The 15,828-nt window shown below is 56.8% G+C and overlaps 1 long non-coding RNA gene across 1 annotated transcript; it reads left to right on the forward strand.

Annotated features, from left to right (window-relative positions):
* Window positions 1–20: 20 nt before the first annotated feature.
* Window positions 21–2,335, forward strand: LOC142909002 (uncharacterized). Its single transcript, XR_012932057.1, has 2 exons — window positions 21–785; window positions 1,020–2,335. It is a non-coding gene; the product is annotated as an uncharacterized LOC142909002 (long non-coding RNA).
* Window positions 2,336–15,828: the final 13,493 nt, after the last annotated feature.

Below are 15,828 nucleotides of genomic sequence, written 5' to 3' on the forward strand. Positions count from 1 at the left end.
TAGACTCATCACACACAGAGACCCATAGACTCACCACGCAGAGACCCATAGACTCATCACACAGAGACCCATAGACTCACCACGCAGAGACCCATAGACTCATCACACAGAGACCCAGAGTCTAATCACACAGATACCCATAGACTGACCACACAGAGACCCATAGACTGACCACACAGAGACCCATAGACTCACCACACAGAGACCCATAGACTCACCACGCAGAGACCCATAGACTCACCTTACAGAGACCCATAGACTCATCACACAGAGACCCATAGACTCACCACACAGAGACCCATAGACTCATCACACAGAGACCCATAGACTCACCATACAGAGACCCATAGACTCATCACACAGAGACCCATAGACTCATCACACAGAGACCCATAGACTCACCACACAGAGACCCATAGACTCATCACACAGTGACCCATAGACTCACCACACAGAGACCCATAGACTCACCACACAGAGACCCATAGACTCACCACACAGAGACTCATAGACTCATCACACAGAGACCCATAGACTCATCACACAGAGACCCATAGACTCACCACACAGAGACCCATAGACGTACCTACGGCCTTCCTGTGTTTTTTGTGCGCCATCAGGAGAGAAGGTGGACGATGACAACGACGACAACGAGGAGGAGGAGGTGGAGGAGGTGGAGGAGTGCAGCAGCGTTGACGGTGTTGGCTCCTCGTGTGAGTCCAGCGAGGGCGTCACGACCATCGACGGTGGCAGATTCGTCCCCCCGGCTTCCGCCGGCGTGGATGGTGAGTGGGGGGGGGGGGGGGGGGGGTGATAGGGGACTGAGTAGTTGACCGTGATGGTGGTGACGTTGAGACTTAGGAACACACGGAGCTCTGGAACGTTACTTGTTCGTTAGTAGAGTTGTCCGCCTGCAATTGCATGGTACCTAAGTAGGGGAGTATTTGGAGTTTGTGGTCTCAATCCCCTTCCTCCCCCCCCCTCCCTCCATCCCCCTCCCTCCCCCTCCCCTCCCCCAGGCTCCCTGCTGCCTGTGCTGCTCCCCCTGTCGCTGGCCGTCTGCCTGCTGAGCGGCCTGGCCGTAGGCCGCCGCTGCCGGCCGCGGTGTCTCAGGCGCCGGCCCAGGGAAGTTTCCTGGATAGCTAACGACTTGGGCGGCGGCGGCGATGGCGGCGGTGGTGGCGGTAACACGGAGGGCGGTCGCTCCCCCAAACTTCCTCCCAAAGGCCCCGACGAGGTGCGCCTGGAGGCACGGGAAATGCCAAAGCTGGGAGAGCGACGGCTCCCACTGACGCCGGAATGGGGAGCGAAGTTCTCCAAGCTCGGGGGACTGGGAGCTGAAGACGTGAATGTTAATAACGTGTCGCGAGTGAAAATACACGCGGCCACGGAGAGACGAGAGGGGAAGGGGTCTGAGAGTGGGGGGAGTGGAGTGGAGTGAGATGAGAGGGGAGAGGTAGGAGAGTGAGTGGAGTGGAGTGGAGTGAGAGGGAGAGGCAGGAGAGTGAGTGGAGTGAGATGAGAGGGAGAGGCAGGAGAGTGAGTGGAGGGGAGTGAGAGACAGGAGAGTGAGTGGAGGGGAGTGAGATGAGAGGGAGAGGCAGGAGAGTGAGGGGAATGGAGTGAGATGAGAGGGGAGGGTCAGGAGAGTGAGTGGAGTGGAGTGAGATGAGAGGGAGAGGCAGGAGAGTGAGTGGAGTGAGATGAGAGGGAGAGGCAGGAGAGTGAGTGGAGTGGAGTGGGATGAGAGGGAGAGGCAGGAGAGTGAGTGGAGGGTAGTGGAGTGAGAGGGAGAGGCAGGAGAGTGCGTGGAGGGGAGTGGATTGAGAGGGAGAGGCAGGAGAGTGAGTGGAGGGGAGTGAGATGAGAGGAGAGTGGAGTGAGATGAGAGGTAGGTGAAGTGCATTTGTGAGCAATTTTTTTCTTAAATTGTCCAAGTAATTTCCTGTCACGCGACTGCCGCGTTCAATGCGACGATTTGTGGATCAAAAACGCGACAGAATTTACGATAAATGTGCGTTGATGAAGTGGCAAGCCAACCAGCGTCAAGGGGCGACCTAAATGTGGGGCTGGCGTACTCGATCCACAAATCGCTTCAACGATAAAACATTAATGAATTAAAAACGTGACAGCTTCATCTGTACTCAAACACGAACATAGATCATCAATGTCGTGGCTTTAGCTCTCCAACACACAACTGGTGTGCCGTGCAGGTAACGAATTGGCACATTCTGTTTACGTGACGAACCTGACTAAATGGGCTGTCGGGTGGTGGCGGGTTTGAAGACATTCATATATCTACGCCATCTAACCAATAAAAAACCTCTGTTGTGTACCCCGGGTGTAAGATCTTTGTTAGCTCGCGCACATCCTCGGCATAATCAGGCAGGTCCTCACCGGGTTGGCAACGGCGTGCCTCTAAGGCTGCTTTTGCCTCCTCCTCATCGCGCGTACCGAAACGCAGATCAAGTCGGCGCATCAGCTCCTCTAGCTGTGTCTGCGCGCTTGCGGGTAGGGCTTCCACAAAATCGGCTGCCCGCCCATCCAGATTCATATTAAGTTGACGTAACGCCTGCGCGTCCGTCCACCCACTAATTTCCTTAGCCCCTAGGACATTGCGGGCAAACGCTTTCCACGAAGGGGTACCCCGGCCGGTGAATATATGCCTTATTTTTGCGTGGGGTAACGCGGGGGTTCGTACCGCTTCTGACGCCAAACTGTGGGGGCTACCGTCCCCCGCCATCACTGAATTGTCAGGGCCGTTGCCCACCGACTCCCCCGTTCCACTCATACCGCTACCCCCCGGCTGCTCTGTCAGGTCCAGACTGCCGACCCCTAATGTCTCGCACCCCTGTACCTCTGCCTGGGATGTCGACCGTGTTTGCGTAGCTTAATTAGCGGCTCGTACGCTTTGCGCTTGCGATGCGCTACCCTGTTCAATGGCGGCGTGCCACAGTGAGCGCGCTCACAAAGTAAAACCCCGTCCTGCACGGGAATAAACAGGTGCGGCGCGCCGCCGTGGGTTTCCCTCCCACCCACGCTCCACCCGCTTGAGCAAAAACAAACACGCCGCGATTACTTTGCTCCGATTTAACGGGCTGTTTACACAGCTGCGTTTTCGCGCACGCTAGGCGCTTAATTCGCTCCCTCGCTATTAGACAATCGCGCGGGTGCGCGACCGCCACCCCGTCACACAGATGCGCGAGCGTTAAGCCCTACTGTAAACAATCGTACAGGTATGCGAGCGCTAAACGCCACCGAAACCAAACACGTAGGCACGCGTACACTGAACACTCCGCTTCGTGGAAAACAACCGCGCACGCACGCGAGCGCAAAGCGCTACTGTAGGTGATTGCGCAGGTACACGAGCGCTGGGCACCACCGAAAATAGTCGTGTAGGTATGCGCTGAACAATACTGGAAACGATCGTACAGGTACGGACACCAAGCACGCTCTACTCCCTTATTCGCCGCAAACAGCCGCGTGTGCGCGCGAACACAAAACACTCTCCACCCTCCTCTTCACCCTCCAAAGGACCACACGAAACAGTTTATTCCCCTACCAGTTATTTTATTTACCGCGAGCAACCCGTTAAGCTACGCGTAATTCTGTGGGTAAGTGGATGTCAGCCTATTCCCCTTGGGATCCTAGACTGTATTTCCCCTGCCTATCGCTCTGCTTTCTACCCTCAATCAAATAGCCCAAACTTACCTCTCTCTTACTCATGCGTACTTCCACTCTGCTGCACTGGAAGCTGTAGAAAAGCGATCAGTAGAGGGTTGAGCCTGGCTGCGCTGAAGTTCGTCACGCGGACGTCTCGAACGGCTGACTCCCCTCCTGCGTGGACCGCGATGATCTTGAAGAAGAACTGCCTTGCTACCTGAATCCCCCTCCCTTTATCCCACCTACAACAAAGGAATTTCGGCGTTTCGCTTCCTTGACCTCCCGTCCAATCAGGGGCTCGGATTTTCCCGCCCTTTCGATACCCGGATCCCAGCTCAGGTGACGTCGCCGCAATGATCTCTCCGACATACGCTCTTTGTTCTCCCGCTACCAGTCCACTGACCCGTGCTTGTGTGTGTGTGGTTCCACTCGCGGTGGCTCGATGGCCCTTTCCGTGACCATGCAACTTTTACTATTAGGTCACGGCGCCACAGTGCATGTCAGCTACAGGGGGAAGATCGCCCAATTTCCCGGCCGCAGGAAACCATGAAGTTCGATCCCATTAGGGACTTCTGGAAAAAAATCTATCGGCCGGGTGACCTCCCCTCCCGGCTCTACGTTGGGCGTGTGTGCGTTCGTGCGGGGGGGGGGGGGGGGGGGTGGTGAGGGTGCACCGCGTCGGCATCCCCCGGTGGCGGCAGAGCGGCGGTGGGCACGGCCTCGGCAGAGCGGCCCTGCTGCGGCGGCCTCACGACTGTGCAGTGGGCAAAACGCGGACGTCTGAGAAGGCACCGGCCCGGGAGAGTGGCGGGAAATCCGAGGCATCGGTGATGGCGTCGCGGCGATGGGTACGGCTCCGCTGGAGCGGCTCCGCTGCGGCGGCACCACACAGCCCCCCGAGGTGCCAGTCCCCGTTCCGGGTTGACTGGAGCACCTCGCCTGGGTTGCCCCTACGAGGTAGCGCCGCGGGGTCTGCGGGACTCGTCCGGCTCTTGTGGCTGGTCTCGGCGGTGGCGGGTCCGTCTCTCGGGGTTCTGGCGGCGGTCTCCTCCTCCACTCCAGGGGTTCTTTCCGGTCCTGGGTACCTGCGGGCTGGGAGACAAACTCGGGGGCGGTAGGGTTCAGGGGCCGTCGTCCTCGTCTCCCTTGGCTTGGGTCGGTACCCCCTGGGGCCCAGGGCCCCGTGGGGCCCATATACGGCACAAGGCCCCCGGGTATGGGGGGTGTGGGGGGGGGAGGTTCCGGCGTCCTCGAGCGGCGGGGTTCTCCCTTGCTGGGGCCGCCCTCCATGGTTTCAGTCGCCGGACACTGACTACCATCTCCCAGCCCCCCTCTCCCCCTTGAATCAGTACCATCCAAGGGGAGATCTGTCGCCCCACCGTCCAGGGCCCCCGCCAGTAGGTGGTTTACTTCCCCACCTGCCTGGCCCCGACGCGAGGGGTGTGCAGCCACATCTGAGAGCCCGCCGAGTAGAAGGGGGGCTCCATTCGGGGTCGGGTGCCCCGCTCCTGCCACTGGTGCGCGGTCTCACCTTGCGGGTAGGCCCGGACCCTAGCTTCTCGCAGGGTCCCCATCAAGTCCTCCACGGGGCGGCTCCCTTCCTCCCATTGCGGTGGAGGGACACCGAACAGCAGATCTGTAGGCAGGCGAGACTCACGACCAAACATCATTAGGAGCGGGGTCTGTCCCGTGGAGGTGTGTACTGTGGTGGCGTAGGCGAACAGAGCATAGGGGAGGTGTTCGTCCCAGTCCCGTTGATTCGCGGCCGCCATGCGTTTAAGCTTCCCGGCTAGGGTCTGGTTCATTCTCTCTACCATCCCATTTGCCTGGGGATGATACGCCGTAGTTCGGTCCTTCTGGATCCCGAACTCCCGGCACAGCGCCTGGAATAGCTCTGCCTCGAACTCACTACCCTGGTCAGTAATGACTCTGTGAGGGATCCCGTGCTTAAGTACACAGTGTTCCAAGAACGCTCGGGCTACTACGAGGGCTGTCTTATCGGGGATGGCCACCGCTACGGGATAGCGTGTGAAGTACTCCACCGCTACGAGAATATATCGGTTGCCCCGGTGGGATCGCGGGAATGGCCCTTGCAGGTCGATCCCAACCAGCTGATTCGTTCGACTGACGCGGAACAGTCTCATGGGTACCTGGTATCGTGCCGGTTTCGGCCCACATTGCTGGCACGCGCGACAGCCCTGTACCCAGGCGGCCACGTCTTGTGCTAACTTGGGCCAGAGATACTGGCGATGCAGGGTTTCCCGAGTGCGCCGTTTCCCCGTCATGGTCCCCGAGCGGGTGGTGGTGCACCAGTCTTAGCAGCTGGGGTCGCACCTGGGCGGAAACACAGATGCACCCAGGCTGGCCGGCTTCTGTCAGCTCTCGTACTACCCCGTTCTGCACGCACAACCGGGCGTACAAACCACTCCAGGGTCCTGGTAGGGCGTCCTTCTTCTCCCGTAGAGCCGCTTCCACCGCCGCCAGATCCGGATCCCGCAGCTGGGTCCGTATCAGCTGCGCGTGGTCCAGGCCCGGAAAGGCGCAGCCGACGTCCTCCTGGATCCGATCGGATGGGGTTGCGCGACCCGTTGGGCCCCAGGGTGTGGGCCCCGTGCCTGTCGAGTGGTCCCCCGGGTCCCTGGTTCCTCCTACCGGGGTCTCTGTGGCACATACTGCACTGCCTCTCACCGGGGGAGGGTTAGTCTCGGTGCGCTCCTGGGGGCCTGCCACCTGCCAGCAACGGCCCCCCGTGAAGCACGGGCAGACTTCCTCCAACCTTGTCTCGGCACACACCGCGGGCTGCCTCGACAAGGCGTCCGCGTTTGCGTGCGTACGCCCAGCTCGGTACTCTATTTGCAGGTTGTACTCCTGCAACTGCGCCAGCCATCGGGCCATCTGCCCCCGCAGTTCCTTGAATGTAAGGAGAAACTGCAGGGCATAATGGTCAGTGCGCACCCGACATTTCCTGCCGTACAAATACGGTCGGAACTGTTTACACGCGAAGATCACGGCATACAGTTCTTGACGGGTCACGCAATAATTCAGCTCGGCCCCACTCAGGGTCCGACTGGCGTATGCGATGACCCGCTCTGTCCCACCCTGCACCTGTGACAGCACCGCGCCCAGCCCACTGCTGCAGGCGTCGGTGTCCAAGATAAAATCCGTGGTGAAATCTGGGAAAGCTAGGGTGGGGGTGTGGGTGAGGTGGTCTTTGAGGGCGGTGAAGGCCGTTTCGCAGGCCTCCGTCCATCGATAGGGGTTCTTAGGGGAGGTGAGTTGGGTGAGGGGGCGTGCAATCTCGCTGAATCCCTTTACAAATCGACGATAATAGGTGGCGAGTCCTAAGAATGACCTGATCTCCGTCAGATTCCTGGGCCGTGGCCATTCCACTACGGCGCGCACCTTTTCCGGATCGGTGCACACCCCTGCCTCGCTGACTCGGTGTCCGAGGTACCCTACCTCGCGCTGCGCAATGTAGCACTTACGCGGCTTGAGCTTGAGATGGGCTGCTCGTAGTCGCTGGAACACCTCTCGCAACCTTGACCAGTGCTCGGACAGAGATCTGCTGAACACTATCACGTCATCCAGGTAAATCAGGCACTGTTCCCACTGTAAGCCCCGCATTACCAACTCCATCAACCGCTGGAATGTCGCGGGTGCGTTAGTGAGTCCGAACGGAAGCACTCGAAACTCGAACAGCCCCATCGGGGTGGTGAACGCAGTTTTCAGCCGATCCTCCTCCGCCATCTCCACCTGCCAGTACCCGGACGCCAGATCGAGGGTGGAAAAATACCGTGCCCCTGCGAGGCTGTCAAAGGTGTCGTCGATGCGCGGTATGGGGAAGGCGTCGCCGAGGGTGACTGCGTTCAATTTTCGGTAATCAACGCAGAATCGGGTCGACCCGTCTTTTTTCGTCACTAGCACCACGGGGGCAGACCAGGGGCTCGTCGAGGGCTGAATTATGTTATCACGTAGCATGTCCGCGACTGCCTCCTTGATCTGGGTCCGTTCAGGCGCGCCCACCCGGTATGCGGGGAGTTTGATCGGTTGGGCTGCACCTGTGTCAATTTGGTGCTTAACAAGGTCTGTTCGGCCTACATCTGAATCGTGCTCGCTGAACACGTCGGCGTACTCCCGTAACAACCCGCGCAGCTGATCGGCCTCCCCCCTAGGTAAATCTGCCCAAGGCACATGTAACGCATCATGTAGGGGAGCGATCTCGGCCCGGGGGGTTGGGCCGACCCGCCAGGCCAGATCCTGGTTGTCCTCAGAGTGGCCAGGGTCTTCCGCCCAGAGTGCAAACACCGAGTCGTTAGAGTGGTGCGCGTGCAGGGGGTGTATGGTGGCTACTGTGGTGCGTCGTCGTAGCATCGCCGGGGTACTGTGTGGGTTAAACACCGGCATGAACAGTCAGCCCCCATCTGCGTTTACCAGCGTGGCTGATCCTACGACTCCGTACCGCGCTGCCAACTCCGGGTGAGGAGTTAGCATTACCTCACCCGATGGTCGGTGTGTGGGGTCGGCGGAGGGGGTTGCCACTGGCACCAGCATCTCGGCGAGTGGCCCGATGGTGAGGGCTGACACCAGCGTAGCGGCCACGGGTGTGAAGCGAGGGCGATTCGGCTCGGGTCCCAGGAACGGAATCCGCTCCCCGCTGCCCTCCACGGTGGCGCATCGCTGGCGGGGCTGCACGTTGAGCCCCAGCTTTTCCAGGAGGTCCGTACCTGCAATACACTCATGGCACAACACACTCGAGACGTAGAATTCCTGGTTGCACAACTGGTTTCCGAGACGGACCTCGAGGGAGATCCTTCCCAGCAACCCCATCCCGGCTCCGCTCGCTGTGTGCAGCGCGCAATCCGGGGCCTGCAGGCGGCTCACGTCAACCCCGAGCACGCTGCAGTGCGTGGCGCTCACGAGTGAGGCTACGGCCCCCGTGTCCAGTAGGATCCGGGTGCGCTGCCCGTTCACCTGTCCTTCCACCAGCGACGTGGCCCCCGTGATTCCTGCCACCAGCTCCCGTAGCCAGTTGCCCGTCCTCACCGCGTCCTTGGGTGTTGTGGCCGGGACCTGTGTGGGTGTCACTTGCTCACCATTATTATTATCGCCGTTTTGTTTCGGGACCTCGTTGATTGCAACCCTAGGTGGTCCACTCTCTAGGGGGCGTTGGCGTTTAACCCTGGCGCCTTTCTAGCGCGGGCGATCTGGGGACAGTCCCTCACCAGATGCCCTCGCTGGTCGCACAGGTAGCATGCTCGGGGAAGGGCGGCGGCCCCGTAGGAGCCTCCCCGCCCGCTCCCTCTTTCCCCTCCCGTACGCCGCTGCCCAGACTCTGCCTCTAGTCAGGCTACCCTCTCGGCCAGCCCTCCCAACTCGGTCTGAACCGTCTCTACCGTAGTCTGCAGCGCAGTCATATGTGCCCGTACTTGGGTTACCTTGTTGTCCACTTGGGTTGCTCTCTCACCCACTTGGGTTACCTTGTGTCCATTTGGGTTACCTTGTTGTCGATCCCCCCAATGCCCGTCTGTATCCCTGCTACCCATCCCGGGGTTGTCTCGCGGGATGCCGGAGGCTCCCTTTCCCGACCCCTTACCGTCCTGGCGAGCCCCTGTTCCTCCTCTTCCTCCTCGGTGGACAGACTTGCGATGGTGCGCTCCCGTCCCAGTCCTCGGAGCTGTGCGCGTTCGCTAGAAATTCTTTCACATTTGCGCGCGCGCTCGACAAGGGCGTTAAAGGGGAGGCGCGTACAGTTCATGTCTGGCTGCCACCACGCCGTGCGCGTTAAGTATCGCTGGATTTTCTCTGCGGCCAGCTCCTCAATCACTTCCGTTGTGTACCCCGGGCGTGCGATCTTTGTTAGCTCGCGCACATCCTCGGCATAATCGCGCAGGTCCTCGCCGGGTTGGCGACGGCGAGCCTCTAAGGCCGCTTTTGCCTCCTCATCGCGCGTACCGAAACGCAGATCAAGTCGGCGCATCAGCTCCTCTAGCTGTGTCTGCGCGCTTGTGGGTAGGGCTTCCACAAAATCGGCTGCCCGCCCATCCAGATTCATATTAAGTTGACGTAACGCCTGCGCGTCCGTCCACCAATTAATTTCCTTAGCCCCTAGGACGTTGCGGGCAAATGCTTTCCACGAAGGTGTACCCCGGCCTGTGAATATATGCCTTATTTTCGCGTGGGGTAATGCGGGGGTTCGTACCGCTTCTGACGCCAAACTGTGGGGGCTACCGTCCCCCGCCATCACTGAATTGTCGGGGCCGCTGCCCACCGACTCCCCCATTCCACTCACACCGCTACCCCCCGGCTGCTCTGTCAGGTCCAGACTAACGACCCCTAACGTCTCGCCCCCCTGTACCTCTGCCTGGGATGTCGACCGCGTTTGCATAGTTTAATTAGCGGCTCGTACGCTTCGCGCTTGCGATGCACTACACTGTGCAACGGCGGGGTGCGGCTGTAAGCGCGCTCACCAGTAAATCTCCGTACCGCCCGTAAACAAACAGGCGCGGCGCGTGTTTCCCTCCCACCCGCGCTCCACGTGTGCCGACAATAACAAACACGTCCCTTCCCTCTGCCCGTAAACAGACCAATCGCACGCGAGGGGGTTGGAGCCGGGGGGCGGGCGGGCGGGGTTTCTGCCGTGCGCGCACCGCTGATTGGGGACGCTCGCTTGGCTCTGAGTTAAAGATCCCGCTCAAACAGTCGCGCGAATTTGCGCGCGCTCGGCGCTCTAACTCGCTATCTCGCGACCAGACCCGTGTGCGGGTGCGTGACCGCGGCACCGCCACCCAGGTACGCGATCGCTAAGCACTATGGTGGGCAATCGTGCGGGCATGTAAACACCCCACGCTTCGTCTCGAGGTGCACAGCCGCGCATACATGTAGACACCCAGCGCACACTGCCCTCCACTTCACACTCCCAAAAGACCACGCAACACAGTTTTATTCCCCCACTAGCGAATTTTATTTACCTGTGATGGTATGGTCAGTGGAAGCTAATCTTTCCCTCGGAGGTCTTTGAGTCGATTTCCCCTACCGCTCGCCCCGCTCTCTATCCTGGATTTAAAACGGCTGAACTTACGCCTCTCTCACTCGTACTTACTTCTCCCCGATGTACTGACCGCTGTAAGGGAATGAGGCGGCGAGCCTGCCGATGCTGGAGTACGTCTCACGGACGTCTCGGATGGCTGACTCTCCTGCTCCCGGGACCGCAATGATCTTGAACAAGAAGAACCCCCCTGCTACCCCAATCCCCCTCCTTTTATCCTACCTACAACAAAGGCATTTTTGCTCTTTCAGACCCTTGGCCTCCCGTCCAATCAGGGGCTCGGATTCTCCCGCCCTATCGATGCCCAGATCCCAGCTCGGGTGACGTCGCCGCAGTGATCTCACCGACGTCCGCTCTCTGTTCTCCCGCTACCAGTCCACTGACCCGCGCTTGTGCGTGCGTGGCTCCACTCGCGGTGGTTCGATGGCCCTTGCCGTGACCATGCAACTTTAATATCAGGTCGCGGCGCCGCAGTGCATGTCAGCTACAGGGGGAAGATCGCCCAATTTCCCGGCCGCAGGAAACCATGAAGTTTGATCCCATTAGGGACTTCTGGACAAAAACCAATCAGCCGGGTGACCTCCCCTTCTGGCTCTACGTGGGGCGTGTGTACGTTCGTGTGGGGGGGAAGGGGGGGTGGTGAGGGTGCGCAGCGTCGGCGTCGACATCCCCCGGTGGCGGCTTTGCGGCGGTGGGCACGACCTCGGCAGAGCGGCCCTGCTGCAGCGGCCTCACGACTGTGCAGGGGCCAAAACGCGGACGTCTGAGAAGGCACCGGCTCCGGGAGAGTGGCAGGAAATCCGAGGCATCGGTGACGGCATCACGGTGGTGGGCGCGGCTCCGCTGCGGCGGCACCACAACTCCACAACATAACATTTAACACGTAAACGTGTGAATGTATTTGTGCAAAAGCTCTGAGGCCGTATCCAGACCACTGAGAACTGAGTGTGTGCACAAAGAGCAGTTATAATGAAAAATATTTGTAAGTAGTGCTTGGAATCAAGCTTTATTATAGTACCATACCTTGTTATCTAGAAACGTCACGGACTTCACTCCAGCCAGAATGAGGTTCTTCACAACCTCAGCTCCAAGCCCTTTCATCCCCACGATCTGCAGCTTGGAAGCCCTCAGTCTGCAGAGGACGATTTACCGTTATTGTCGTCAACGTACCAGCATCACCACCATCACAACCGTCACCAGCACCACCATTACCACCACCACTACCATCATCACCACCATCGTCACCATCATCACCATCATCACCATCATAACCATCACAACCATCACCATCATCACCACCATCATTAACATCGTCGACAATATCGCCATCACCACCACCATCAACTCTCTCACCTGACCTGGCGATGGCCCGCCACGTAATAAAATATCGTGTGGGAGGAGGATTCTCTGGTCCCTCTCCCCTTCCTCCCCTCCATGCCTCTCGTTCCGTTCCTCTTCCTCCCCCCTCGCCTCTCTCCATCTCTTTTTTTTCGCCTCCTCACTCCTCTTCAATGACGAGCTTCTTTCTCCCTCTGCTGCTGCTGCTGCTGCTTTCACTGCCCCTCTCTCTCTCTCCCTGTGCCATGCCTCTCTCCCTGCCTGCCTCTGTCACTGTCCTTCTCTCGTTTTTTTAACGATCAGAAGAAACAAGATGCTCGCTGGATTCGGCAACTTGGTTCCGTTCATCATTTCGTTTTTTGGGGGATTTTTTTATGCTTTGTTTAACGTAACCCCACCCCCCCCTTCTCTTCTTTTCTAGGATTTTTTTTTATGTTTTTGTTTTTTCTTCATGGCTCGTGCCGCGCGGCCCCCCCGTGCCGTGAGGCAGAGCGCGTGGGCGGCACAGCGCAGTACCGGAAGCCCAACCGGGGTTAATTCTCACAGGAGGCAGGGGATTAATTGTGGATGTCTGTGGATGTCTGTACGCATGTATCCGAACACCCGGATAAAATGGGAGGGGTGGGGCTGGGTGGAGAGGGGAGGGTGGGAAGTGGCTGGGTGGGGAGGGTGGGGCTGGGTGGGGGGTGGGAGGGGTGGGGCTGGGTGGGGAGGGGCTGGGTGGGGAGGGTGGGGAGGGGCTGGGTGGGGAGGTAGGGGCTGGGTGGGGGTGGGAGGGGTGGAGCTGGGTGGGGAGGGGCTGGTCACCCCGTGGTGCCCTTATAAAACTCAACGTTTAACCTACTCACGCCGGCTTGTGCCCGCCCTCACAGACGGGCATATTTGCTGAATGCACCACGTGGTGCCGCCGTTGACCCTGGCCATTGACCGAGCAACCCAACGTTCCTACCAGCTCCCTCCGCAGGAATGTGTTTCAACAAAGTGCGATCACCACGCGTGTGCATCCACTAAAAAGCGCCATTGTCAAGCCACGCGCAAGCTTCAGCGCTTTTGAATTTAAAGACATCACACGAGACGGGGGGGGGGGTGGTGTGTGAGCCAGCAACCACGCCCGGCCGCCTTTGTCTCTCCCCCCCCCCCAACCCCAGAGGGACCGGTTACGTCTTTGATGGTGTTGGGTAGGGCGCATCCGTGAGCGGGAATCGAACTCGGGTGTCTGTCGGGCGCCTCTCTTCAGATGTGTTTGGCCGTGAATTGATTTGTAGTTTGTTTTGGCTGCGCGCGAGTCTATGGGTCTCTGTGTGAGTCTGTGTGAGTCTGTGATTCTGTCTCTCCGTGTGAGTCGATGGCTCTGTGAGTGTGTGGCTCTCTGTGTGAGTCGATGGCTCTGTCATTTTGTGGCTCTCTGCGTGAGTCGATGGCTCTCTGTGTGAGTCGATGGCTCTCTGTGTGAGTCTATGGCTCTGAGTCTGTGGCTCTCTGTGTGAGTCGATGGCTCTGTGATTCTGTGGATCTCTGTGTGAGTCGATGGCTCTCCGTGTGAGTCTATGTCTCTGATTCTGTGGCTCTCCGTGTGAGTCGATGGCTCTCCGTGTTGCAATCTAAACGTCGTGGTATTTTTTATTCATTTTATTTTTTTCTATCTACGTGACTTTACTGAAAAAAACAGAATATGAATAAGCGGTAAGGCTCTGTGTGAACGGACAGAAGTAAGAACATCACAAAACAATGACGTGAACAATTATCGACGGATCCTACTAATGTAGTGTGTCGTAGTGTATAGTGTAGTGTATAGTGTAGTGTATAGTGTGTAGTGTAGTGTATAGTGTAGTGTATATAGTGTGGTGTAGTATATAGTGTATAGTGTAGTATATATAGTGTAGTATATATAGTGTGTAGTGTAGTGTATAGTGTAGTATATATAGTGTAGTATATATAGTGTATAGTGTAGTGTATATAGTGTGCAGTGTAGTATAGTGTAGTATATATAGTGTATAGTAGTGTATAGTGTAGTATATATAGTGTGTAGTGTAGTGTATAGTGTAGTGTATAGTGTAGTGTAGTATATATAGTGTGTAGTGTAGTGTATAGTGTAATGTATAGTGTAGTATATATAGTGTGTAGTGTATAGTGCGTAGTGTAGTATATATAGTGTAGTATATATAGTGTAGTGTATAGTGTAGTGTATAGTGTAGTGTCTAGTGTAGTATATATAGTGCAGGGGTCGGGAACCTATGGCTCGCGAGCCAGATGTGGCTCTTTTGATGATTGCATATGGCTCGCAGATAAAACAAAATATTCTCACTTGTTTTAATCCATCCATCGATTTTTCACTGCGCATGTCCTGTTCAGGGCTGCAGGAGCAATTGTCCATTATTTTAATTGGATGATACTGGCCTACGTTTGCCGTTGCTGGGTAAAACAGGTAAACGCCCCCTTTTGAATCAGTCTGAGACTGCGTCTGCTCGGTCATTAGCTCAAAGCTACCCCTTCGACGAAGAAGATGGCGAAAAGAAAAAAAGACGACGAGTATCGTACATTTCAGGACGAATGGACCGAAGAATTCGCCTTTGTGGAGAGAGCGGGTTCTGCGGTGTGTCTAATTTGCAATGACAAAATTACATCGTTGAAACGGTCGAATGTAAAGCGGCACTTCGACACGCGCCACGCTACCTTTGCATCAAAATACCCTGCGGGAGACAGCAGAAAGAAAGCGTGCCAAGAGCTTCTGAGCAGGGTGCAAGCTAGCCAGCAGCAACTCCGCGTATGGACCCGGCAAGGTGACTATAATTCGGCTAGCTTTGCTGGTTCTTTAGCAATAGTGAGGAACGGAAAACCATTCACAGATGGCGAGTATGCTAAAACGTTCATGCTGGATGTAGCCAATGAACTTTTTGATGATCTTCCGAACAAAGACAAGATAATCAAACGGATACAAGACATGCCTCTGTCGGCAAGAACTGTTCATGATCGTACCATCGTGATGGCAAACAAAGTGGAGGAAACGCAAGTGAAGGACATAAATGCAGCGCCGTTCTTTTCTCTGGCTTTGGATGAGTCAACAGACGTGAGCCATTTGTCGCAGTTCAGCGTGATTGCAAGATATGCTGTTGGTGTCACACTGCGCGAAGAAAGTCTTGCTGTTCTGCCATTAAAAGGGTCCACAAGAGGTGAGGATTTATTCAAGTCTTTCATGGAGTTTGCTCAAGAAAAAAGTCTACCTATGGATAAACTTCTCTCAGTGTGTACTGATGGTTCTCCGTGTATGGTGGGGAAAAACAAAGGATTTGTGGCGCTTCTCCGTGAACATGAAAATAGACCCATCCTAAGTTTCCATTGCATTATACACCAGGAGGCACTTTGTGCTCAGATGTGTGACAGGCAGTTTGGCGAAGTGATGTCGCTGGTCATTCGTGTGATCAACTTTATTGTTGCCCGAGCCTTAAATGATCGCCAGTTTAAAACACTGCTGGATGAAGTTGTAAATAACTATCCTGGTCTGCTTTTGCACAGCAATGTGCGTTGGTTGTCAAGAGGGAAGGTGCTTAGCCGTTTTGCGGCTTGCCTGAACGAAATCCGGACTTTCCTTGAAATGAAAGGCGTCGGGCATCCTGAGCTAGCCGACACCGAGTGGCTCCTCAAGTTTTACTATCTCGTAGATCTGACTGAACATCTGAACCAGCTCAACGTGAAAATGCAAGGCATTGGAAATACAGTGTTATCCCTTCAACAAGCTGTATTTGCTTTTGAAAACAAGCTGGAGCTTTTCATCACGGATCTTG

The sequence above is a fragment of the Petromyzon marinus genome, unplaced genomic scaffold (genome assembly GCF_048934315.1).
Source record: "Petromyzon marinus isolate PM22_M1 ecotype Great Lakes invasive population unplaced genomic scaffold, UKy_Petmar_22M1.pri1.0 PM_G_Scaffold_11, whole genome shotgun sequence".
Classification (NCBI taxonomy): domain Eukaryota; kingdom Metazoa; phylum Chordata; class Hyperoartia; order Petromyzontiformes; family Petromyzontidae; genus Petromyzon; species Petromyzon marinus.